The following is a 26,617-nucleotide window of genomic DNA, read 5'->3' on the forward strand; positions in this document are numbered from 1 at the left end:
GCCTAGGTGCACGAGGCCTCATCCGGATCCAGGGACGCATGGTCTCACCCGGACCCAGGGACGCTTGGCCTCTCCCAGACCCAGGGGCACGTGGCCTCACCCGGGCCTAGGTGCACGAGGCCTCACCCGGATCCAGGGACACATGGTCTCACCCAGACCCAGGAACGTTTGGCCACTCCCAGACCCAGGGCCACTTGGGCTCACCCGGGCCTAGGTGCACGAGGCCTGACCCGGATCCAGGGACACATGGTCTCACCCGGACCAAGGGACGCTTAGCCTCTCCCAGACCCAGGGGCACGTGGCCTCACCCGGGCCTAGGTGCACGAGGCCTCATCCGGAACCAGGGACACATGGTCGCACCCGGACCCAGGGACGCTTGGCCTCACCCAGACCCAGGGCCACTTGGGCTCAACCGGGCCTAGGTGTACGAGGCCTCACCCGGATCCAGGGACACATGGTCTCACCCAGACCCAGGGACGCTTGGCCTCTCCCAGACCCAGGGCCACTTGGGCTCACCCGGGCCTAGGTGCACGAGGCCTCATCCGGATCCAGGGACGCATGGTCTCACCCGGACCCAGGGACGCTTGGCCTCTCCCAGACCCAGGGCCACTTGGGCTCACCCGGGCATAGGTGCACGAGGCCTCACCCGGATCCAGGGACGCATGGTCTCACCCGGACCCAGGGATGCTTGGCCTCTCCCAGACCCAGGGCCACTTGGGCTCACCCGGGCCTAGGTGCACGAGGCCTCACCCGGATCCAGGGACGCATGGTCTCACCCGGACCCAGGGACGCTTGGCCTCTCCCAGACCCAGGGCCACTTGGGCTCACCCGGGCCTAGGTGCACGAGGCCTCACCCGGATCCTGGGACACATGGTCTCACCCGGACCCAGGGACGCTTGGCCTCTCCCAGACCCAGGGCCACTTGGGCTCACCCGGGCCTAGGTGCACGAGGCCTCACCCGGATCCAGGGACACATGGTCTCACCCGGACCCAGGGACGCTTGGCCTCTCCCAGACCCAGGGCCACTTGGGCTCACCCGGGCCTAGGTGCACGAGGCCTCACCCGGATCCTGGGACACATGGTCTCACCCGGACCCAGGGACGCTTGGCCTCTCCCAGACCCAGGGCCACTTGGGCTCACCCGGGCCTAGGTGCACGAGGCCTCACCCGGATCCAGGGACACATGGTCTCACCCGGACCCAGGGACGCTTGGCCTCTCCCAGACCCAGGGCCACTTGGGCTCACCCGGGCCTAGGTGCACGAGGCCTCATCCGGATCCAGGGACGCATGGTCTCACCCGGACCCAGGGACGCTTGGCCTCTCCCAGACCCAGGGGCACGTGGCCTCACCCGGGCCTAGGTGCACGAGGCCTCATCCGGATCCAGGGACACATGGTCTCACCCGGACCCAGGGACGCTTGGCCTCTCCCAGACCCAGGGCCACTTGGGCTCACCCGGGCCTAGGTGCACGAGGCCTCATCCGGATCCAGGGACGCATGGTCTCACCCGGACCCAGGGACGCTTGGCCTCTCCCAGACCCAGGGGCACGTGGCCTCACCCGGGCCTAGGTGCACGAGGCCTCATCCGGCTCCAGGGACACATGGTCTCACCCGGACCCAGGGACGCTTGGCCTCTCCCAGACCCAGGGCCACTTGGGCTCACCCGGGCCTAGGTGCACGCGGCCTCACCCGGATCCAGGGACACATGGTCTCGCCTGGACCCAGGGGCATGTGGCCTCACCCAGACCCAGGGGCGCTTGGCCTCGCCCGGGCACGGGATCCAGCGTCATTCGGGTCCAGGGGCACATGGCCTCACCCGGACCCGGAGTCCGGCCTTACCTGGACCCAGGGGCATGTGGCCTCACCTAGACCCAGGGACGTGAGGCCTCACTTATACCCAGAGGCGTGTGACCACACCCGAGCCCAGAGGCGCGCAACCCCGCCCGCACCCGGCTCTCAGCGGGGCCCGGTCTTCCCAATCCCAATTCCTGCCGGTCAATCCCCCCTCAGCAATTCCCCTGGCCATCCTTCCAGAGCTCCAGTATGGCTGCTGCAGAACTCGTCGGGCGGCGGCTCGGCGAAGCTCCGGTGCACCCGGTGCATGGCGGTGGGCCGGTCTGGCGTCGCTGCGTCGGCCCTTGGGTCTGCATCGGTGGCCAGTCGCCGAGCATGCGCACCTGGCCGCTTCCGGGGCGTTGAGATTCTTGACGGACTCGGAGGTCAGCAAGCGCGGAGTCTCCCACCCCATGTCTCATAGGGGCTCGTCTGTCCGTGCTTGGCTGCCAGTGGAGCCGTCCCCTCAGCCGGAGACCGCCGGGGGAACTGCGCCGAGCACGTTCCAGGCCGCTGTTGTATCGCCTGAGCCATAGTTCTTTTGTGTCGCCTGAGCCGTAGTTCTTAAAGTGTGGTCTTTGGGTCACCGGCATCAGCATCATCCCACATACCCCTCTTTTATTCTAGTTGTAGAGCATCTACTCAGCCAGCCCTATGGTGGTCTTGGATGGTGTCTGCTCTGCTCTCTTGTCGTAGTCTCAAAGTTGTTGTGGTAGGCAACAATCAGGCTTCCGCCCTATGCCTCCATCTTGGTCCTCCTTTGTATAGTTAAGTCTTGATTGTTGTTGGTGTCACTGGGGGGGCTCTCTTTGTCTATAAAGGAAGAGTTGCTGTGCAGGAGACACGTTTATGGGCCGGGTCTTGGTGCAGCAAAGCTTTGGCGCTCACTGAATATTCCTGTTGAATGTGTCCCTTATGCACGTGGTTGAAATCTGGTGTCATCTCCCACAGACCACTAGATGCCCTCGTTTCTGGGTCTCCAATGGGGTGTAGATCAGCTACTGCCTTAGGCACTCAGCAAGGATTACAGCAAAAACTGTAGTTTCTTCCTCCTGTCTGAGTGGCCCTGGAGCAGTCCGACTAGAACAGCAGTTCATCTGGTCCGCTGCCAGAGGGCAGGCCACCCACATGCATAAGCCGTTGCTTGGGGCGCAGGTGTGCCTGCAAGACTTGCGGGGCAGGTCTTCAAAACGTGCGGGGCGGGTCCCAGGGCGGGGCGGGGTCTCAGGGCGCCAACAGGCCATGGTGCGGCGAGCCGCGATGGCTGTGAGTCTGGTCCTTCTGCCTTCCACATATCTAAGTCCCCTCGTTCCGCACTCCAGCGCAGCAAACACTGATTGCTGGGCGCACCTCCGCAAGAGTCCCGCCTCTCCCCGCAGGCATCTGGGTCTCCCGGGGTTCGCCAGAAGATGGATTTCAGGGTGATGGAGAGCTAATCTCCCCTAGGTTTGGAACAAAAGCCCCTTTCCCCCGCCACCAGCCAGACCCACGCGCCTCCACACCTCATCCCCTCCGATTTCGCTGGGTGCGAGGCAACAGAACAGCCTTTAACCTCCGCCGCCATCTTTTCCAAACTTCCCAATTTGTACTTCTTAATCCCTTCATTTCAGTCAACTCTACTGAAGTCTAGCGCCGCCGGGAGGTGCACGGAAAGGGCGCCCGGGCCTCCGACCGGTGCGCGGTGCGCGCGTCCCGCGGAACCAGGCACGCGAGGGCCGCGCGGCTGGGACGGGCGCTGGGCGGCCGCCGAGCTCCAGGCACCGCCATCGCCGCGTTCCGGACGTCGCCGCCGCGGCGTCCCCCCAATTTGTACTTCTTAATCCCTTGAATTCAGTCAACTCTATTGAAGTCTAGCGCCGCCGGGAGGTGCACGGAGAGGGCGCCCGGGCCTCCGTCCGGTGTGCGGGGCGCGCGGCCCGCGGCACCAGGCGCGCGGGGGGCTGCGCGGCGGGGACGGGTGCTGGGAGGCCGCCGGGCTCCGGGCACCGCCGCTGCGGCGGCGTCCCCAGCGTCCCGGGCCGGGCGGCCTGCGGGGGCGGCGGAGTTGCGAAAGTGAGTGAGTTTCCCAGGGTTTCGCCCGGAATGGGGTTCAGTGCAATCGGAGCCGGTGCTCAGCACACTCCGGAGCCTTTATCTCCTTCCTGCCAGTGAACTCTGGCCAGGTCATCAGCCGCCCCTTCCTCTCCGGTTCCATCCTCCCCGCAGGCGCGTGTGCTCGTGTCTCCGCCCGTTTCTCCATACCTCAGGCTTTTACGGCTTCCCCGACTGTCCCCGTGGCCTTCTCCTTCCCCCCAGCTGTGGGCATTTCAGTCCACCAACTTTCCTGTGGTTCTGGACGATGTCCGTTCTGACCTCTAGTTGTATTTTTGAAATTGTTGTGCCCGGCTGCAGGTTAGGTGTTTAACTTATGGCGCCATCTTGGTCAAGAGTAATTTTCTTGTCCTAAGATTTACCTGTTGACATAGTTTCGAATTTGAGAAGCCAGTGATTCTGTAAAATTGTCTGTCTCTCTGTGTGTACATATTTCATGCACATATTTCAGGTCACTACATGTATGGGGTCAGTGTGTCATGCAGTAAGTTCTGGGTGACTGTAAGGAATGACATTTATTCGTTGGAGGCTGGAAGTGAAAGTGACATGAATTCCCACCACGTTCTTATCTGCACTCATGAAATTTTGTTGAGAATCCCTCTGAGAGAGAACGCCTCAGCATTGAGTCCATTTTGTGGCCTTGAGCTGAGACAGTTGACGAGATGTCTTACAATAAGAACAAGGGCAAGATGCCCTAAGGGCTTCACATAAATTTATATCAAAATTCTGTGAAGGAAAATCAATGTTTTGCTTCTGGCAATGAAAATCCAAACCTCACCAAATTACTGGGAATGAACACTTAATTTTCAAACACTAGAGAGGAGGGAAAAACACCCATCAAGCTGAACAAATTCTTCATGATACCTCTGGATATAACATGGTGTGATGGGCTTGGCAGTGACCCTGTTAGGAAACTACCATAAACTTTCATTCAAGTCTTTTTTTAAAATTTCCTCAGCGAATCCTTTTCTGATCACTCAATCTAAAATTTCACCCCACCCAATACTTCATTTCTTTGGTCTCTGCATCATGTTTCCCTTAACACTTGTCTTTCCCAGAAGCAAGATCTTAGACAGGAGTGATGCAGGTGCTTTGTATGTGAGATGATTCCAGGTAGGCCAGTGGGACATGGGGGAGTGAGACAGGGAAGGAGAGAAAGCTAATGCAGGGTGTGGCAATCAGCAGGTTATTGCTGTGGGCAAATGGGACTGAGTCCTGCTGGGGATCTCTGGGAGACTGTGTGGACATGCCTTGGATACTCCTTGGAGTATATCTGAAGCATAAGGAAGTTGGGTGTTTACCCACCACTTCTCATCAGCCCATGGTTGAGAGATGTTGTAGGGGGTTGGGACTTTTAACTTCCCAGCAATTCTAGTCTCTGTGCTTGGGCAAGTGTCATCCAGCTGTCAGAGAAAGCCCTATGTGTTGCAGGAGCTTCCATTTGGAGGACTGGGGTCAGGATGCAGGGGAATCTGTGAAGGTCACTGATAGGATCTGCTAGAGAACTTGTTAACTCTCTACTAGACCATATATATATATATATATATATTTATATATATATATTTTGGTTAATCCTCACCCAAGGATATTTCTCCATTGATTTTTAGAGAACGTGGAAGGGAGAGAGAGAGACATATCAATGTGAGAGAGAGACACATCAATTGGTTGCCTCCTGCATGCACCCTGACCACTGCCAGGGAACCTGCAACCAACTGAGGTATGTGCCCTTGACTGGAATCGAACCCCGGACCCTTCAGTCTGCGGGCTGACACTCTATCCACTGAGCCAAACCGGCTTGGGCTGGACTGTATATTTTACTTACTTATATTTATTGTCTGTCTCCCATGATTACATAAGCTTCACAAAGACAAGGACTTTTCTGTTTTGTTTACCGGGTGGCACTCGGAAATGGTTTCTGAGTTATTCAATATTTAACAACTACTAATTAGTGCCTACCTGTACCAGGTACTCACATTCTTTGATACCATGATCTCCAAGGGGCTGGGTAGATCTGCACTGTCTTTATAACTAATAATTAGCCTATCCTGAGTCAAGATTAAGAATTGCAAGGGAAGGGTGATAATTAGACACTTTTGTTGTAATCCATATTTTTGGTAAATAAAGAACTGTGACAACATGAACTGCTAGATGAGAAAAAGGTCAATAGGGGATGGAAGAAAAAATGCACATAACAGATCAGGATGCTTACTCTAACCCCAGCTTCCACAGAGAAGGCCTGGACACATGGTATCCAAATCCAAGCCTATCTCTGGCAGATAGTTGGTTTCTGGTCTCAGGCAGAAGTTGTAATCTTAGGCTCATACTCAAGGAAGTTGCCTTTGCTCTGGACTCTGTGCTCTAGTTATGATCTACCAAATGGCATAGATGAATCACTGAGTGTGTAATCAACAACGTTTCCAGAGTGTTGAACATGTGTGACTGTTGAATTACATCGTACCTGCCCTGAGCTTTTTTCTAGCAACTCTTACCTGCAGTTTAGAAAATTTACCTTAAAAAATTTGGCCAATCATTCCAGCCCATTACTGGGCATTGTCTGATTCCCAGTTTTAGTCCTTTCAGCTTCCTGTTATTTCTTAATTTAACAATCCAATATTTAGCACTTATCTCTGAATCCTAATATATTTTAAAATTACCATTAATAAGGAAATATACATGAATTTTGATGGCATATTTTTGTACATGGCCACACCTCTTTCACCTTATATTAGTGGTGTTCATAAAGGACTGACCAGATTGAAAATCCTTCAAGTTACTGCTCCACAATTTTTAACTTTGATTTTTTTCCCCTGTGTATCCAAAGTTATAGACACACAGCCCATAGCTCCAATTCTTCTTAACAATATCTACTGTGATTTCTAATTGGGAACTTTTCTTTACTCAACATTGGAATAGGTTCTGTTTTAAAATCATTCACAGGTACCTCTAGAGTATATCTCCAAAGTTGGGGAAGAAATTTTTTTCTAAGTGCAAATCCAAATATTTCTAAAGTGTAACGGCAGGAGGAACATTTAGAGACATTTGTTTTATGTAAGCACATCTGGCCTGGAAGTAAAACCCCAAAAAGAGGTAACTTGGAAATTTTTAGTAAATTAGGTCATCATCATCAAAATAACATTTCTGAATATTACTAGTATTTATTAATGGTTATTAAGCTGGGCATTGCACAGAACAAAGTGGTCAACTCTAAATGCCTGTAGGAGAATTAAACATGGTTGGGAGGTCCTGTACCCAAATTCATCAAGGTTTGCTAAGAGAGGCTGTGAGTTGAGGAGTTAGTGTTTTTTGGGACCCTTCTGTGCCAAAGATTGTATTTAAACCACAGAATATCAGCCAGATCATTAGGTCCTGTGTAGATCCACCAAAGCCATATAGGTCTTGCCTAAGACTCTGGACTTTCCATCCCGAGAAGTAACAACCAACATTGGCACAAACCAACAAATGGACAAACCATGTGTTTGTGAAAACACTAGAAAATAAATTAGACAAAGAGAGAAAAAGCATTTATGTTATGTTAAAAAATTAGGGACAAGAAAATGTACATTTTTATCTGAAAGCTCCCTTGGTATTCCGTAAAGGTTTTCTCTCAAGTAGAACAATGAGTTTGCTGGTGTGATAAATTAGCAGACACCTCCTTTGGTGTGAAGTATTCCTGTGTTGCAAATCACTGATTTTATTAGATGGCAGCTCTAGCAGCAGTCTAATGCTGCCTCATGAAAAATCCATAACAATTCAATCTCATTTTAATGATTCTGGAAAATAATAGGACATATTAGAGAGCATCCCACTTACTCATAGTTCCACTCTCTAGTCATGCCTGTTAAAGTGAATGTGATTCATGGACTTTTGTGGCTATCATTATTATTGTTATTATTAGTATTTTTTAGCCATGTATGAACCCAACTCAGTTTATCTTTACCTGCCTGATTCACACATCATTTCTCCCCTTAGCATACAGTATATCTTGCATCTTGCATATGTTACAGCTTGCTTACTTATTCATTTGGTTTCTAAACTCATTGGAGAAAGATCAAAACTAATTCAGATGAGTGTTTAAAACCATTATGATACTTGCTTATGGAAAAAATGCACACACGGCTTACATATTTAGTTTAGAGAGTAACTGAAAATAACTGTACCTAAGATTCTCTTCAGACTTATAATTAGGGGAAAGGAGAGTTTCTAAAATAAACAAAAAATTGATGAAAGCCAATCTAAGTCATTCCTGTTAAAGTGAATGTGATTCATGGAGTGCTGTCCTATTTGCCTTCTAATCTCATTTTGTTTACTTCTGTGTAAATCTTTATTCATGTGACACCTTCATTGTGTGAAAGTCATGCTATTTTCCTGTCATCACAAACCCTCTGGGAACATAAGAGTGTGATGTGTACTCTCAAATAGGTCACTTTCTTTCTTTTTTTGGATATAGTTAGAATAATTTATTTTTGCAGGCTCAATATTGGAAAAGAATAGGACATTACTCTATTTTTGTATGTTCTGGTTCTTGTGTAGGACACAATCCATCCATTGATTAGACTGTATACATCCTTCAAATATCTCAAGGAAGGAGATCATGATACATCACAAGTTCCATAGTTGTTTAAATTCTTGTTCTAGATGACATATTTATTATGAGAATATGCTCTTTGCATGATTTTTCCAGTTAGGATCATCACTCATCAATAGCAAATATTTAGTCTGCTAATACAATATCAGTCTGTACCTCTGTTTTTATTGCTATTTTCTGCTACATATGCTTTTAGTGTGATGTATATGATTGGTGTACAACTTCAGCAATATGAAGACTTTGACATTATTCTTTTTTTTTTTTTAAATGCAGGGTATATAATTAAATTTTAAAAATAAAAATAAAAAGTGGGTACAAAAGGACATAAAAATTTTGTGAATACTGTAACCACTATGTAAATATTGTGTAAACCTTCACATTTTGGTTGCCTCTTTTGGAAGGTTTACGGTATTGGTTGTTGTTGTTGTTTTTTTTTTTTTTTTTTTAATGAATCTTTATTGTTCAGATTACAATTGTTTCTCCTTTTTCCCCACATATCTCCCCACCACCCAGTTCCCACCCCCCTCTGCCCTTATCTCCCCCCTCTCCCCCCCACTGTCCTTATCCATAGGTGTATGATTTTTGTCCAGTCTCTTCCCATACTCCCCACACAGACACCCCTTTCCCCCTGAGAATTATCAATCCACTCCCATTCTATGCCTCTGATTCTATTAAGTTCACCAGTTTATTCTGTTCCTCAGATTTTTAATTCACTTGACTTTTAGATTCACTTGTTGATAGATATGTATTTGTTGTTCATAATTTTTATCTTTCTTCTTCTTTTTTCCTCTTTTTAAAGAATACCTTTCAGCATTTCATATAATGCTGGTTTGGTGGTGATGAACTCCTTTAGCTTTTTCTTATCTGTGAAGCTCTTTATCTGCCCTTCAATTCTGAATGATAACTTTGCTGGGTAGAGTAGTCTTGGTTGTAGGTTCCTGCTATTCATCACTTTGAATATTTCTTGCCACTCCCGTCTGGCCTGCATGGTTTCTGTTGAGAAATTAGCTGATAATCGTATGGGAGCTCCCTTGTAGGTAACTAACTGTTTTTCTCTTGCTGCTCGTAAGATTCTCTCTTTGTCTTTTGCTCTTGGCATTTTAATTATGATGTGTCTTGGTGTGGTCCTCTTTGGATTCCTTTTGTTTGGGGTTCTGTGCGCTTCCTGGACTTGTAAGTCTATTTCTTTCCTCAGGTGGGGGAAGTTTTCGTTCATTATTTCTTCAAATAAGTTTTCAGCATCTTGCTCTCTCTCTTCTTCTGGCACCCCCATAATTCTGATGTTGGTACGCTTGAAGTTGTCCCAGAGGCTTCTTACACTATCTTCAACTTTCTGAATTCTCTTCTCTTCATGCTTCTCTGGAGGAGTGTCCTTGGCCTCTTTGTATTCCAAATCTTTGAGTTGATTCTTGCAATCCTCTAGTCTGCTTTTGGGTCTCTGTATAATATTTTTTATCTCAGTCAGTGTATGTTTAATTTCTAGTTGGTCCTTTTTCATATCCTCAAGGGTCTCATTGAATTTATCGGCCTTTTCCATGAAATTCTTGAAAAACCTTATAACCGTGGTTTTGAACTCTATGTCCAGTCGCTTGTTCTCCTCCATTTCTTTGGTTTGTGATCTGTTTCCTTGCTTCCTCATTTTCACTGCTTCCCTGAATTGGTAGGGTAGCTTTGTGTACTAGGTGTCCTATTGGTTCAACGGGTCAGCCTCCCAGTTACTTGAGGTGGACACTCTTGGTGTACCCTTGTGTACTGTGTGTCCCCCAGCAGGAGCTACAGCAAGGGCTAGTTTTCTCCTCCTTTGCTTGGGTGGATTTGGAGCAGTCTGACTGGAGCTGCAATTTATTTGGTTAAGCTGTCACAGAACAGGCCATTTATATGCAAAAGCCGCTGTGTGGAGCCTGGGAGGGTTTGTAGAATGTGCGGGGTGGGGCCTCAGGGCGGGGCGGGGTCTCAGGGCGTCACTAGGCTGGGGCGTGGCCAACGGCAATGGCTGCCGTCAGCCGTCTCTGCCTTTCCACGTTTCCAAGTCCCTGCGCCCCGCGCTCCAGCGCAGTAAACAATGATTGCTGGGCGCACCTCTGCAAAAAAGTCACTCTCACTTTCCGACCCGATGGCCGAGAGTCCAGCCTCTCCCCGTAGGTGCCTGGGTCCCCCGCGTGTCCCCAGAAACTGGATTTCCGAGTGATTGGGAGCTTGTCTCCCTGCGGGTTGAAGAAAAACCGTGCACCCAGCCGCCCGCCGCCAGCCCGATTCACGTGCCTCCGTACCTCAGCTTTTCAGCGTTTGTGCTCCTTTCTCTTCTTAGGTATAAATCTTCCACTCAGCCAGCTTTCCCGTGGTTCTGGGTGGTAGATGTTTTGTCTTTTAGTTGTACCCTTGAAATTGTTGTGCGAGGCAGCAGACCAGCCGTTTAACTATGCCGCCATCTTGGTTCCTCCCCGACATTATTCTTTTGTTTATTACATTTTAATGGTTTTAACCACCATTTGCTGTCTGCTGCTATTAAGAAATCCTTTAATAGATATACAATATTTTGAAGGTAGTGGCAATAAGAATTTCCTAAGGGAAAATCAGAGTACTGAAATAATGATAGAAGTCTGTTCAGTTGCCTCACTTTGCCCAGGGAGACTTTGAATAGATTGGTCTGGAGAGATACAGATTGCAATAAATGCAAAAATTTTTTGTGGGTGTGCATGCCTATATAGGACCATTTGCCCAATTCACCATTGTTGGAGGTTAGGTACGTCATATTCTGTTATCTGTCATGTTACATCATTAGTGTTTCTAGAAACATTGGTGACCATTCATAGAGGTCCTTGGCTTTTCATGGGTCAGATTTCATCATTTCTCTAGTCCTGCATTTCTGAATTTTTTCAGCTAAATATATTTGCCTCATCCTATTGTACCTCAGGTAATTAAGAGATTTGTTAACATACAAAAAGCAGAGAGCATAGCCCAGATAACCTGTTTATATGGAAAATGGCTGATTTGGACCATACCATATGAACATGTTTTTAAAACCTAAAGGAAAAACAAGTAACTTATCATGAACTTTGGGTGATTTTTCTTATGACAGATGTAAATGTCAATGAACCATTCACAAATTCTCCAACAATTACAGAGGGTTTTATTTTTAAATGGATTCTATTTTTTAAGTATGAAAATGTCTCACTGCAATCTTTATTTTTTCACTTTTTTCCAGAAATATCTGCTAGGGAGTAGGTTGTGGGATAGCTGACCCATTATCTTCTCCATCCTAAATCAGTATTGGTGCTGATATCTTCAACATATAGGTTCAGTCTTCCCAATTCCGAAGTCAATCCTTGATTGATTCTGAACAAGGTGGGCTTTATAATGGTAGACTTGGACTCATGGGCTGGTGGGTATAGGCTTCCTGGTGCAGTGATAGGTTCTGTATTCAGGATGCTTGGAGTAATGCTTGGTTGTCAGGCACAGATGTACTTTGTAGATATACATGTTTTAATATAGATACAGGGTCTTACCAATATGATTATTTCTTTTATATTACCGTATTATCCAGCGTATAAGACGACTGGGGGTATAAGATTTCCTGGGTTAAAAAGTTGTCTTATACGCCAGAAAATACAGTATATATGTATATGTATGTGTGTGTGTGTGTGTGTGTGTGTGTGTGTGTGTGTACCGTATTTTCCGGCGTATAAGACAACTTTTTAACCCAGGAAAATCTTATACGCCCAGTCATCTTATACACCGGAAAATATGGTATGATTCATTCCAATACTTGCATATTACCTTTATCTTGACCACTTTCCCAAATGTTCTTACTTGGCCTTCAGCTCACTTTCAAGAAACTTAAGTTGCCTTGACAAATAGAAGGTATCTCATTGTCGAGAAAATAGTAAAGAACATCTCTAGAGCATGTGGGGAAACTTTTCCTGGTTTGGCCTAATTTGTATTTACTCTCTGAATTTGTTTGTTCTTCCTTGTACCTGTGATGGTTCCTAAACCATAAGGAGCTGGACTATGGAGAAAATTTGCCTCCTACACTCATTGTCTCTTCTTTTCTTAACTTTTCCTCAGCCTCTGAAGTTCGCCACAGGATCAGAGTAATGGATCTATGATGCTGTTGGTGGTTGGTGCTGGAGTGTGAAGATGTTTAACATTGTTCCAGGGGATATATAAAACCACAAGATAAACTTGGCATAGTTTCCAAAGGTCAAGCTGCTATTTCTTTTTTTTTAAAATAAATCTTTATTGTTTAGGTTATTACAGATGTTCCTCTTTTTTCCCGCCCCATAGCTCCCCTCCGCCCGGATCCCACCCCACCCCTGCCCTTACCCCCCACCACTGTCCTCATCCATTGGTGTACGATTTTTGTCCGATCTCTTCTCGCACCCCTCACGCCCCCTTCCCCCTGAGAATTGTCAGTCCACTCCCTTTCTATGCCCCTGATTCTATTATACTCACCAGATTATTCTGTTCCTCAGATTTTTTATTCACTTGATTTTTAGATTCACTTGTTGATAGATATATATTTGTTGTCACTATGTTGTTCATAATTTTTATCTTTACCTTTTTCTTCTTCCTCTTCTTAAAGAATAACCTTCAGCATTTCATATAATACTGGTTTGGTGGTGTTGAACTCCTTTAGCTTTTTCTTGTCTGTGAAGCTCTTTATCTGACCTTCAATTCTAAATGATAGCTTTGCTGGGTAGAGTAATCTTGGTTGTAGGTTCTTACTGTTCATCACTTTGAATATTTCTTGCCATTCCCTTCTGGCCTGCATAGTTTCTGTTGAGAAATCAGCAGACAGTCATATGGGTACTCCCTTGTAGGTAACTAACTGTTTTTCTCTTGCTGCTTTTAATATTCTCTCTTTGTCTTTTGCCCTTGGCATTTTAATTATGATGTGTCTTGGTGTGGTCCTCTTTGGATTCCTCTTGTTTGGGGTTCTGTGCACTTCCTGGATTTGTAAGTCTATTTCTTTCACCAGGTAGGGGAAGTTTTCTGTCATTATTTATTCTAATAGGTTTTCAATATCTTGCTTTCTCTCTTCTGGTACCCCCATAATTTGGATGTTGGTATGCTTGAAGTTGTCCCAGAGGCTCCTTACGCTATCTTCATATTTTTGGATTCTTTTTTCTTTTTTCTTTTCTGGTTGGGTGTTTTTTTTTTTTTTTGCTTCTTCATATTTCAAATCTTTGATTTGATTCTTGGGATCCTCTAGTCTACTGTTGAATTACTTAATTTCTGACTGGTCCTTTTCCATTTTTTTTTTTTTTTTTGGCATTCTCATTAAGATCCTTGAAGGTCTCACTAAGTTCCTTGGAGGTTTCTAGAAGATTCTTGAGTAACCTTATAACTGTGGTTTTGAACTCTATATCCAGTAGTTTGCTTTCCTTCATTTCTTTCATTTGGGACATGTTTCTTTGTCTCTGCATTTTGGCTGCTTCCCGGTGTTGATGGAGTGGCTTTGTGTGGTAGGTGTCCTATAGGGCCCAGTGGCTCAGCCTCCCCAGTTACCTGAGGTGGACATTCTTGGTGCACCCCTTTGTGGGCTGTGTGCACAGTCTTGTTGTAGTTAAGCCTTGATTGTTGTTGGTATCACTGGGAGGAATTGACCTCCAGGCCAATTGGCTGTGAGGACCTGCTGTGTCTATAATGGAAGAACTGCTGTGCTGGAGACATCCTTATGGGGCAGGACTTGCTTCAGTGGGGCTTTGGTGCTCACTGAGTCTGCCTCTTGAGTGTGTCACTTATGGATGTGAGGAGTTGAAATCTGGTATCGTCTCACACTGACTACTAGGTACACTGGCTCCTGGATCTCAAAGGAGATGCAAAGTCAGCTACTGCCTGAGGCCTCCCAGCAGGAGCTACAGTGAGATCTGCAGATTTCTCCTCTTTGTTTGGGGTTTGGAAGTTTTGGAGCTCTCTGACCCAAAAGAGGGTTTGTTAGGTTAGCCTGTGAAAGGACAGGCCATTCATATGCAAAAGCCACTGTGCACAGCTTGCGTGGGTTTGTAAATTGGGTGGGGTGGGTTCTTAGGGAATCACCAGGGCTGAGCAAACAGTGATGGCTGCCAGTCAGCTGTCTTTGTGTCTCTGCGTCCCATGCCCCCATGCAATAACAATGATCCTTGCGAGCACTTCTGCTAGAAAGCCACCCTCGCTTTCCAACCTGATGCCAGACAGTCCAGTTTCTCCCAGTCCAGTAGGAGTCTGAATCCCCAGAGTCTCACCAGAAACTGGAGTTCTGACCAGTCAGGAGCTTGTATCTCCCTTCCAATTGAAAAAAACAGTGCACTCAGTTGCCAGCCCGATTTGCGCATACCTCCGTACCTCTACTCTTCCGCGCCTCTGCACTTCCTACCCAGTCTCAATGCGCTTTTTTCTTTCTTTCTAGTTGTAGAACTTCTACTCCGTCAGCTTTCCTGTGGTTCTGGATGATATTCGTTTTGTCTTTTAGTTGTAGTTTTGGTGTGGTTGTGAGAGGCAGCACGTACAGGTGTATACCTTATGCCGCCATCTTGGTTTCTTCCAAGCTGCTATTTCTTATTAAGTTCTGCAATTAAGACTGGGATCAGCAGGGTTGTTCTGCTGCTCCACCTGGTGACTGCTGGAGCTGGAAAATTTACAATATCCTTTTACTCACATGTCTGGTGCCTCAGCTGCAAGGGCTGCAAGAGCTAGTGGCTAGGCATGCATCTCTCTTTCTCTTTCTACATGGTCTCTCTATTAGTATAGCTGGACCTGTTTAGATGGTGGCTCAAGGCCAAGAAAGAACATTCTAAGAGAACAATCCCCATTGTGAAATCACTTGATCAAGCTTCTGCTTGTATCATACTAATGTCCCATTGGCTAATGTAAGTCATGTAGTCCAGCCCATGAAAGGTTTTGCAGGATTCATTTGTGAGTTTGCCAACATAAAGTCTACCACATAGAGAGTGATATACCAAATTTACATGAATTTTAAACATGAAACAGGTGATTTGAAGATAACTTTGCCTTTATGGTAGGCTAGAACTTATCCACTCTGGAGAAGGCATTTACTTTTTTCTGCTGCTGAGAACTGACCCAAGCAAGTTTGGTATGCACAAATATTAGGTTCTTTTTGGTATCTTGTTAATGGCTGGTGGGAATGAGGGTTAAATACTCTCTCATAACCATGTATTAGATTACTAGGAAAGCAAGTCTCAGACCAATGGCTGCTACTCATATCGGCCTTTCTGCAAGCAGGCACAAAACAATTCTAAACCAGTTACAAACATCATTTAAGGATCTCACCTAGGGCCCCATTCCTAAGGATAAAGATTCCAGGGCTCACTAGTGTCTTACCTTCTGTTTTAGCAAGCGTGGAGAGTGCCTATAAAATATTATAGCCAATTAACATTTCTCCACTGCTGCTAATTTCCCAAATGAAAGCTCCATTTTATCCATTAACAAGCCGCTAATTCCACCAATGAAAACCCACTTCTGACATTATGTTGATTAGGAAAACTCTGGCATTGAAGGGAGAAAATAATGACTGAAGACCTTTTATCATCACCTCTAGTGTAAGACTTTTCTAATAAAGTTGAACTAATCATCTCCAGAATGTGGGTTTCTGATTAGGGCAATATCCTGCCCCAAGACTGTAATTGTAACTAACACACAATCTGTACTAAAGGATATTAAAACAAAGTATAGATACCATAACATGTGCCTTAAAGCCTGCTTTAGTGGAAAAAATTGTCACATTTTTCACCACAGTATAGGATATTAAGATCTTGGGATTAAACTTTGTGGACTCATTGCTTCTGGAAAGAGCAACATCCCAGTTAGGTAGCTTTCCAAAACTAATTTAAATTTTGTGTAAATATGAAAAGTTCATAATTAAAATTTTATTAAAATATTTTATTTATTTTCTATTTTCAAACATATGCATAAGTAGGAGAAGCTGTATCTATCATCCAGCTTTGTGCTGGTCAGTAGTGACTAATTATCTCTACTCCTCCCCAATTCCCTCCCCGCTGTATTATTTTAAAGTCCCAGATATCATGTTATCTCATCTGTAAATAATTCAGTATGTATATATGTATTTCTAACAACAGATAAGGATTTTTCCATTAGCATAAGCACAATATTACTAATAAATGGAAGAAATGAATAGTTCATCAATATCCAGTCAGCATTCAAATTTCTCTGAATAATAAATGTCTATTTATAATTGGTTTGTTGGACTCAGGATTCAAACAAGGTTTGCAGATTACATGTGGTTGATGTGCCCCGTAGGTCTTATGTTTCTTGTGGTAGCCCTACACAAGGTTTCTTAGTCTCAGCACCATGAACAATTTGGACTGGATAATTTTTTGCCATGGGGGCTGTCCTGTCATTGTAGGATATTTAGCAGCATCCCGCGTCTCTACCTACTAGATACAGATAGTAACAGCCCCTCTTGTGACAAACAAAAATGTCCCAAACATTGCCTAATGTCCCTTGGAGGCAAAATTGCCCCAGTTGAGAACCACTGATTTAGTGTTTCATTGGTAATGTTTTTTTTTTTTTAATTAAATGATACATCAAAAATATAAAAGTTGCCTAGGTACAAACAAGTTACAGAATAATGCATACAAAACCACAATGGACTACATGTGACAATTCTGTTTAGCTTCTATTTTGATCATTTTATGTCAGTATCCAAAATGCTAAACTCTAGCATTTTTTCTTAATCTAGTGCTGCATGATTGCAATTCCTGAGGTAAACTTAGTGTCCACTAACAATGTCTTTGGGTATAAATCAAGTCCTCTGAGAAAAAAATTTGAATATTTATATTCCCACACACAACAGAATCCATAATTATAATCAGATACTACCGATTTCATTTAAAAAGTAGAAATGAGCCCTTATAATACTTTTACATCTATATATGTAATTTTAGCCCACCAATAGGGCTTCTCAAAATCCTTTGACTTGTAAAGTATGGTTAAGGGGATTGCTTTAATAATTGTCTGTATTCAGATAAAATCTCTTGGTTAATCTCTACAGAATAACACTGACTAACACCAAATATAAAATCAAAAGTTTCAATAATTTCCAAAAGTAGCTCAGAATCAATACCCTAAAGAGAATGCCATTTTTTTCAACTACAATTCATCACTTTCCTTGTGGAAGATATTTAAGCTAAATATTGTCAGTGTACAGGTGCTCGCTGTGCTCTGAATATACCTTATGACTTTTGCCAATAAGGTGCTGTCTACTATAACAGTCAGTTTTCAATGAAATCAGACTATAGATGCCACATTATAAAAATCCTATATGATAAAAGCCCAGCGACCGAAAGGCAGAACGACCAGAGCAACTGGTCGACCAGTCACTATGACGCACACTGACCACCAGGGGGCAGAGGCTCAATGCAGGAGCTGCCCCCTGGTGGTCAGTGCACTACCACAGTGGGAATGCCACTTGGCTGATCGGGATGAGCAGCTGCTTCCATTGTGAACCCTGGGCCAACAGGCAGGAACCCGGGCTGTGATCGTTGCCTCCTCGCCCCAGGCTCCTCCTCCTTTCTCCCTGCCACTTCCTCCGGACACCCACAGGCTGCACAGTGCCACCACTGAGCTCTCAGAGCTGACCCTGGAGGCTGGGAGGTGGGTTCATTGCCACCGCCTCTCAGTGCTATTGTCACTGGGCCTGGCCTGACCAGATCCCCTGGAGAGGCGAGTGCTCCAGCTCCACAGAAGATGCCGGATCAGGGAGCAGCCACCCAGAGGGTGGGTCCACAGCCGCTCGGATGACCTGGATGAGTGGCGCTCCCACAGTGGGCTGACCTCCGCAGGCCACGCCCCCCACCAGTGCACAAATCCTGTGCACCGGGCTTCTAGTATCTTAATAAATATCAAAAGCAACATTTTATTTATTATTACTGTTTTTAAAAGCAACCTTTTAGAGATAGCACTATAATAGCTCTTACTATATTTCTGTCCCAAGAATAAAAATTGACATTTAATAAGACTTTCAGAGCCCAAATAATTAGGGGTTGGCCTTACCATAGCTCCTCTTATAATTGCATACCTGAAGGCCACATGGAAGTTAAACAATGCCATCTTTTAAAAGTTATTTTTTGGAATTCTCCTTAAGCCTGTCTCTTCATGCTAATTCTACATTCTTCATGTTATAAAATAAACTCTTTGGCTGAAACCGGTTTGGTTCAGTGGATAGAGTGTTGGCCTGCGGACTGAAAGGTCCCGGGTTCGATTCCGGTCAAGGGCATGTACCTTGGTTGCGGGCACATCCCCAGTGGGGGCTGTGCAGGAGGCAGCTGATCGATGTATCTCTCTCATCGATGTTTCTAACTCTCTATCTCTCTCCCTTCCTCTCTGTAAAAAATCAATAAAATATAAAAAAATAAAATAAAATAAACTCTTTGTTTAACTAACAGCAAAATTAAAATAATTAGTTTCCCCTCTACAATTTAATTAAATCTTCCAGTAGAAGCCAAAATGATAATTTTAAAATAAAAGATGCCCCAAATGGACAAATCATCTCTTCACAGATTGAAAAATATGAGTATCTCCAATATTAGTATTTCCCCCCCCTTCTCTTTTCTTGGGTGGTTGTCCATTTGCCTTCTTCCACTAGGTTGTCTACCATGGTTTGGGTTTAGAGGCTGAAGTGAAGATCCTTTCAGAAATGTATTTTGGATGCCATCCTTAGTTTCATGCAAGAAGTAAGCTAAAATCCCACATAAAAAGAGGTAGAAATTGCCAATGGAACTACACGTTGACCAGATTCTACTTTGGAGGACAGATGCTATACACTTATAATTGTTGAATTCCAAATACTCCCAAATTAATTCATTAATAAGAAGGTTTCATGAGACAATGGTGGTTGGGGTTCAGAGCATTGAAAACTTCGGCTTGAATTTTCACTTTTTAATACACTTAAGACTCCCCTTTTTTCCGAAGTGTCCTTTAAAACTTTGTAGAACTTTTCCAAACAAGACAAGCGAATGGCCAGGCCAGGCAACTGTCTGCCTCTAGTTTTCCTCAACCATTCTTGGTGTTAGGCACAATCCTACGCCATTTGGTTGTGGATACCATAAGTATCAGCCCCATGTGAAAAGCCAAAGCCTAGATGGGACCCAGAAAAATGCGCCAGAGGTCCATGGTGCAGGACTGTAGACCTCTCCTCTCAGGTACCTGCAGATGCTGCAAATCCTGCTCCAATTCAAAGCTGATTTAAAAATTGCTCCTGTGCAGTCCCTTCCCTCACAGGGCCCTGCTTATGTCTGTCTAACGGCCTACCACAGGTCAAATGTTGTCTATCTGATTAATATATGCTAAAGTTTCTCATTTATCTTTCACTTAAGAATTTTAATAGCCATTGATGATCATTCCCTATATCCATTGTTCATTAGGGATTGCAAAATGGAGATTTTATTTTTTACTAGAGGCCCAATGCACGAAATTTGTGCATGGGGAGGGGGTCCCTCAGCCCAGCCTGTATCCTCTCCAATCCAGGATCCCTCTCGCAATCCAGAACCACTGGCTCCTAACCGCTCACTTGCCTGCCTGCCTGATGCCCCTAACTGCTCTCCCCTCCTGGCCTGATCGCTCTAACTGCCTAACTGCTCTCCCCTGCCAGCCTGATCCCCCTAACTGCCTAACTGCCACCTTCTCCCTTCTCCTGCAGCTCCGGCCTTCTCCCTTCTGCCTTCTCACGTGGTGCTGGCCTTCTCCCTTCTCCCTTCTCCTGTGGTGCCGCCTTCTCCCTTCTGCCTTCTCCCTTCTCCCTTCTGCCTTCTCCTGCGGCGCCTTCTCCAGCGGCCTCTGCGAAAGGGACCATGGCGCTGGACCAGTCCTCACAGCTGCCGCAGTTGCAGGCCCTTGGCCCTTGCAGCTGCTGTGGCTTTGTCTGGAAGGACGTCTGGAAGATGTCCGGTATAATTAACATATTACCCTTTTATTAGTATAGATTTTCATTCTTTCTACATTTATTAGCTGGGATTGTTCTATAAAGAAGAATGTTTCTTCATCAATTATTTGATTACACTGTAAATGAAGAAACATTTTATTCCTCTGCTCACAACTCTTCTGACACCAAATGTGTGGGTTTTCCACCAAGCAATTCTCCATCCACAGCTTACGGGCTCAATTTCACAAGTCTGCCCCTCCCCCTACTTCAGATGCTAGTTGCAAGTCCTAGGTTGCCACCTGCTCTTCTGACCAACCAACTATAAACTGAGGGTTCCTATGCCCCCCTCCTTGGGTTCAATAATTTGCTAGAATGGCTCACACAACACAGGGAAACATTTTACTTTCTACATCACTGGTTTATTATAAAGAACACAGATAAGGAACAGCCAAATGGAAGAGATATATATAAGACCAGGTATGGGGAGGGGACACAGAGCTTCCATACATAGTTGGGGCTTGCCTCCCTCCCAGCATGTTCACAGACCTGGGAACCCTCTGAACCCCATAATTTAATGTTTTTATGGGGGTTGCATTACATAGGCACAATTGATTAAATCTTTGGACATGTGTCATTGAACTTAATGTGCAGGACCACACCCCTTGAAAGCTGGGGGTGGGGCTGAAAGTTTCAATCCTGTAACCACACAGTTGGTTCCTCTGGCAACCAACTCCCATCACCCAGGAGTCACCTCATTAGCATAAACTCAGGTGTGGTTAAAAGGGGGCTTATTATGAATAACAAAAGATGCTTCACTTGCTACTATTATTGAGAAAATCACAAAGGTTTTATATTGCTCAGTGCCAAGAAATGGTGATGAAGACCAAAATATATTTCTTATTATATTACAACATCACAGTTCACCATCTGGTTTTTGAACACAGAGTCCTTACAGTAAAATGATCATAGAAGTCAAAAGGTACTGGTACGTTAATAGAATCCATTCGGTCATTAATAATGACCCAGTCCATCATCATCTTATATAATAAAAGCCTAATATGCAAATTGCCTCCTTGACCTGGAGTTCGACCGGGAGACCGGGAGTTCGACCGCTCACTATGACGTGCGCTGACCACCAGGGGCAGCGGCAGTGGAGGTGCTGCCGGCCCCGATGAGAGTGGGACCACAGAGGGATGGTGGAGCAGGTGAGCGGGCGGCGCCAGGCCAAGACGGGTTCAAGAGTGAGGGCCAATTGCCCTGCCGATTGCCATGCAGATGGTGACAGCAGTGGCAGCAGCGGAGGGCAGGGCTCCCAGGCGCTGAGGGAGAAAGGGCAAATAGCAATATTAAAAAATTCTAATTATTTTCCTTTCAATGTGCACGAATTCGTGCACCAGGCCACTAGTTTTATATGAAAATGTCTCTCAGGGAGAGGGCACTCAGGTTTGCAGGCTTCTATTCAGTCTTGTCAGGTTCCAAGAGCAAGCGCGGTCTCAGCAATATATGTTCCTCATTTGCTTTTTTCACTTAACAACCTACCTTGGAGAATATTCTCTAGCAGGGTTTATCAATAACAGTACTATGGACCAAATAACTCTTTATTCTGGGGGACTGTCCAGTGTGTGGTAGGATGTTTAGTGGCATCCCTGGCCTTTACCTACTAGATGCTAGTAGCACATCTATTAGACAGTCAAAAGTATTTCCAGACATTGCCAAATATCCTTCAGAAGGCAAATTCATCCCTGAGATCAGTACTTTATAACAACATTGAGAGCTTTCTCATTTTTTTTATGACCACAGCACTCTGCATGTTGTGAATGTATCACAATTTTTCATGTAGTTCCTTATTGTGGGCATTTAAGTGGTTTCTAGACTTTCCCTCTTACAGTGCTACATAAATGATATTGTGCCTACATCCTTTTATATTTTTGCTAGAGTATTTTTGGTAGGATTACTAGAAGTGGGATTGCTGGGTCAATAGGTAAATGTGCATGTAATCTATCTAGATATTACCCAAATTTCTCTCCTTGGGGATTGTACTATTTTTCATTCCCTACAAAATCAGAATGTTTTTTCCATAGCCCCACCACAGAGCATGTTATTAATATTTGAAATTTTGTCTATATATTTAAGGCATTTGCTTTCCTTTTTCTGTGAATGATACCATTTGCACAGTTTTCTAGAATCATTAGACCTCTTTTTAGAGATATTAACACTTTATGAGTGATATAAGTTGTAAGTCTCCATCCCTCCCTCAGTTTGTATTTGTCTTTTGATTTTCTTAATGTTATTTCTTTCATGTGAAATTTCCTATTTTTATGTGGTCAAATTTACCCCTTTCCTTTATTGTTTTTGGATTTTAAGTCAAAAAATTTTCCCCCATTTTTAAAAAAATTTCTTTATTGATTAAGGTATCACATATTTGTCCTCATCCCCCCATTCCCATCCCACACCCCTCCCCATACATGCCCCCACCCCTCTGTTGTCCTTAACTGCTGGTTAGGCTCATATGCTTGCACACAAGTCCTTTGGTTGATCTCTCCCCTTTACTCCCACCCTCCCCTACCCTCCCTCTGAGGCCCGACGTGTTTGATCCATGCCTCCTTGTTTCTGGGTCTGTTCTTGTTCATCAGTCTATGTTGTTCATTATTTCCCCTAGATGAGTGAGATCATGTGCTATTAGAAATACACTTATAAGAACCAAAAATGAGACAAGCAATAATGGTTATGGTGACAGGCAAATGAATCAGACTGTAGTGAGTTTCTTTCTGGGCCAACAGTTCTTTTGAGACCCAATTTCAATGTCAAACAGTTCCTTATGTGTACATGTCAGCACTGACATTACAGTTCTGGATGGTGGACAAATGGTGGTAATGCAGGTCCGACTCTCTCTGGTTTGGTCCTGGGCAACCTGCAGTGATGCACAGCTGCTAACTGCTAGTATGGGAAGGCCACGTCAGCGTCTTCCATCTCTGGACTGCTTCTCTTCTATCTTCATGGCTGGAGTAGTCCTGTCGATTCCTCTCTGTTGCTGGAATCCACATGGTCTCAGAGTTGTTTTCTGAAAACATACAAACATATTCTCGACCAAAAGTTAATAAAGGAATATTTTCTATAAATTTGACTTGGGATCCTATTTCATTTTTTGCCCAAATGATTTTCCTCTGGCTTGTTTTGACACCTTGTGTGTTTTTCATGGGTGTCTTGCTTTTAGCCTTACAATTAATTTTCTAAAGTATTAATTTTCTAGATGTAATTTACTTACAGGATATTTTTCCTTACATGATATTCTTCTACTATCCCCTCCTTTTTTGATTTAAATGTTAGGAGGCTTTTGAAAATTTTATAATGTAGTCTTGATGGCTTTTACATTTTAATTTTTTGCACTATAATATTACTGTTTTAGGTTCATTACATGGTGCACAATTTTTTTTATTTTTATTTTTTTATAATTTTTTTTTAAATTTCTTTATTGATTAAGGTATCACATATTTGTCATGGTGCACAATTTTATCATGAGATGAAGTACCAATAAAAATTTTAGTTAACACTTTAGGAACACCTTTTTGTCCAGTACAATTAATTTTTCTAGAATATTCGCTTGTTTCAACTAGCCAATTTAAATTTGCCTGAAAACTTGACTACTATTTTACTGTCAAATTTATTACTCTAACAACAATCTTATTTTACCCTGTAAATATTAGTGGGAGGGATTATTTGCCTTCTTGAGTAGGTCCTGAGCATTCCTGGTGGTAGGCTGGATTTAGATATCGTAAACCCACTTCCCCACACCATAGGTACAAGACAACTCAAACAATTCTTGTTGGAGTAAGAGGGCAGCTGCTGTCGGCCAAGTCTCTGTCGGTCACCTGGGTCCTGATCTGAGCTGGGCATGGGAAGCACGAAGCAGCCATAGGGGCAGGAAACCTCCCTCAGAAGGGGCTAGGGTTCAGGCCCCTGCAATGTTGGTGGTGTGAGGGTCTGTGCCCCACCTCTGTTGATCCCCAGATTCTCTCCTGATGGCCCCTCTGTGACGGTGCCTGTCTTAGGTTGTTCCTTCTTTGAGGAATCTTACCCATCTCTGGCTAAGCAGCCATCCTCCGGGGCCAAGCAGGGTGACTTGAGGTTCAGTTTTATCTCCTTGGTAGCCTATGCCCCCATGGCCTCCATGGCCAGCACCTGCCTTGGGATCCCCTCGCCTGCTGGCGGGGCCCCAGCACTGATCACATATCTTGGGTTTCTTCTCCAGGGAGGGCTCAGTTCGCCCCACTGGGCGAGAGACAGATCCATGGCACCAGTCATCACAAGACTTCAACCTCGACATGAACAGAGAGCTCATGCAACAGCTGTGAGTAATTGAATTGTGAGAAGAGGGTCTCTCTTGGCCTAAAGGGTAAGAGGGACCAATATAGAATGCTCAGGTGCCTTCCAGGAGGCCCTCTACACAATGAAAAGGATTAAATCCTTACATGTCCTTTTTAAATTGCTGCTAGACATTAAAAGAATTAGTTTGTAAGTTTGCTTGGGATAATTGTATATTATGCTGTTGTAATTCTAAAGTATCAAGATGTGTTAAGTTTGTCTTCAAGCACCAAACAGATGATTTCCCCCCCCCCCATTTCTGAGTTATAAAAAGAATGACTCATGTTCTCTTCTAATACCTATGTATTTGTGTATATATATATATATATATATATATATATATATATATATATATATTTAACATTTAGATCCACTTGGAAGTTATTCTGGCATACACTGTGAGGAATGGTTTTAGTTTTATATTTTTCTATATAAATAACCAGCTTTCAATTAGTTTGTTTTCCATACTGATTTGAGATTCTGCCTTTATAATATCCTAAACTTTTATTTTCAGTTTGTTGTATTTTTGGATTTTTATTTCTTTTTCGGTTGCTATATCTATCAATTCATGTGCCTACAATGAAGGCTTTATAATATTTTTTATTCTTTAGAAGGGCTGCCTTCCCGGTCCACTGTTGTTTTGTTAAGTGTTTACCTGGATATTAATGCTTGTTTGTTCTTTCAAATAAAATATATAATCAACTTACCAAGCTCTGGGGAAAAACAATACCTATTTTTGTTGGGATTATGTTACATTCATAAAGTCACTTAGGAAGAACTGACATTTTCAAGATGCTGAGTTTTCCTATCTAAAAACATGATGTGTCTTTCCATTTGTTCGAGCCCACCTCTGTGTCTTTCAGGAATGATTTATAGTCTATAAACATTTTCTTTATTTTTTATTAATTTTTTTCAACTACAGTTTATATTAAATATACAGCACAGTGGTAAGGCAATCATATACTTTATAGTGCCCCCCGCCCCCATATATCTGGTACTCAACTGGCACCATGCAGAGTTATTACAAAACTAGAGGGCTGGTGCATGAAATTCATGCATTGTGGGGGAGGGGGTGGGGGGTGGTCCCTTCAGCCCAGCCAGCACCCTCTCCAATCTGGGACCCCTTGGGGGATGTCCGACTGCCAGTTTAGGCCCACTCTCCAGGATCAGGCCTAAACCGGTAGTCGGACATCCCTCTCACAATCCTGGATCGCTGGCTCCTAATTGCTCACCTGCCTGCCTGCCTGGTCACCCCTAACTGCTCATCCCCGCCAGCCTGATTGCCCCTAACTGCCCTCCCTGCCGGCCAGGTCGCCCCCAACTGCCCCCTCCCTGCTGGCTTGGTCGCTCCTAACTACTCCCCCTCCCCCAGCCTGGTAACTCCTTACTGCCCCCCCCCCTGCCAGCTTGGTCACTTCTTACTGTCCCCCCTGCCAGCCTGATTGCCCCCAACCTCCCCCCCTGCCAGCCTGGTCACCCCTCACGGTCCCCCATTGGCCTGGTCGCCCCACGCAGCCTGCTGTTCAGTCGTTTGGTCATCCCTCACTAACCCCCCTGCTGGCCTGGTCGCCCCACGCAGCCTGCTTGTTCAGTTGTTTGATTGTCCCTCACTAACCCCCCTGCCGGCCTGGTCATAGGCAGCCATCTTGTGAGGGCATGAGGGTTAATTTGCATATTATCTCTTTATTATATAGGATTATTATAAAAGACTGTATTTCCTATGCTGTACTTTACATCCCTGTGACTACATTGGAACTACCAATCTGTACTTCTTAATCTGTTCACCTATTTCACCCAGTCCTCCAAGCCCCCTCCACTCTGGCAACCATCAGTCTGTTCTCTGTATCTATGAGTCTGTTTCTGTTTTGTTT

The 26,617-nt window shown here is 44.9% G+C and overlaps 1 long non-coding RNA gene across 1 annotated transcript in view; it reads left to right on the forward strand.

Annotated features, from left to right (window-relative positions):
* The window catches only part of LOC129150744 (uncharacterized), a 31,318-nt gene extending 6,643 nt beyond the window's left edge, over nucleotides 1-24,675 (forward strand). Inside the window, exons 2-3 of the long non-coding RNA XR_008557491.1 lie at nucleotides 12,572-12,706; nucleotides 24,634-24,675. This is a non-coding gene — a long non-coding RNA (uncharacterized LOC129150744). The remainder of the gene's footprint in view (nucleotides 1-12,571; nucleotides 12,707-24,633) is intronic.
* Nucleotides 24,676-26,617: the final 1,942 nt, after the last annotated feature.

This window comes from Eptesicus fuscus, chromosome 2, assembly GCF_027574615.1.
Source record: "Eptesicus fuscus isolate TK198812 chromosome 2, DD_ASM_mEF_20220401, whole genome shotgun sequence".
NCBI lineage: Eukaryota > Metazoa > Chordata > Mammalia > Chiroptera > Vespertilionidae > Eptesicus > Eptesicus fuscus.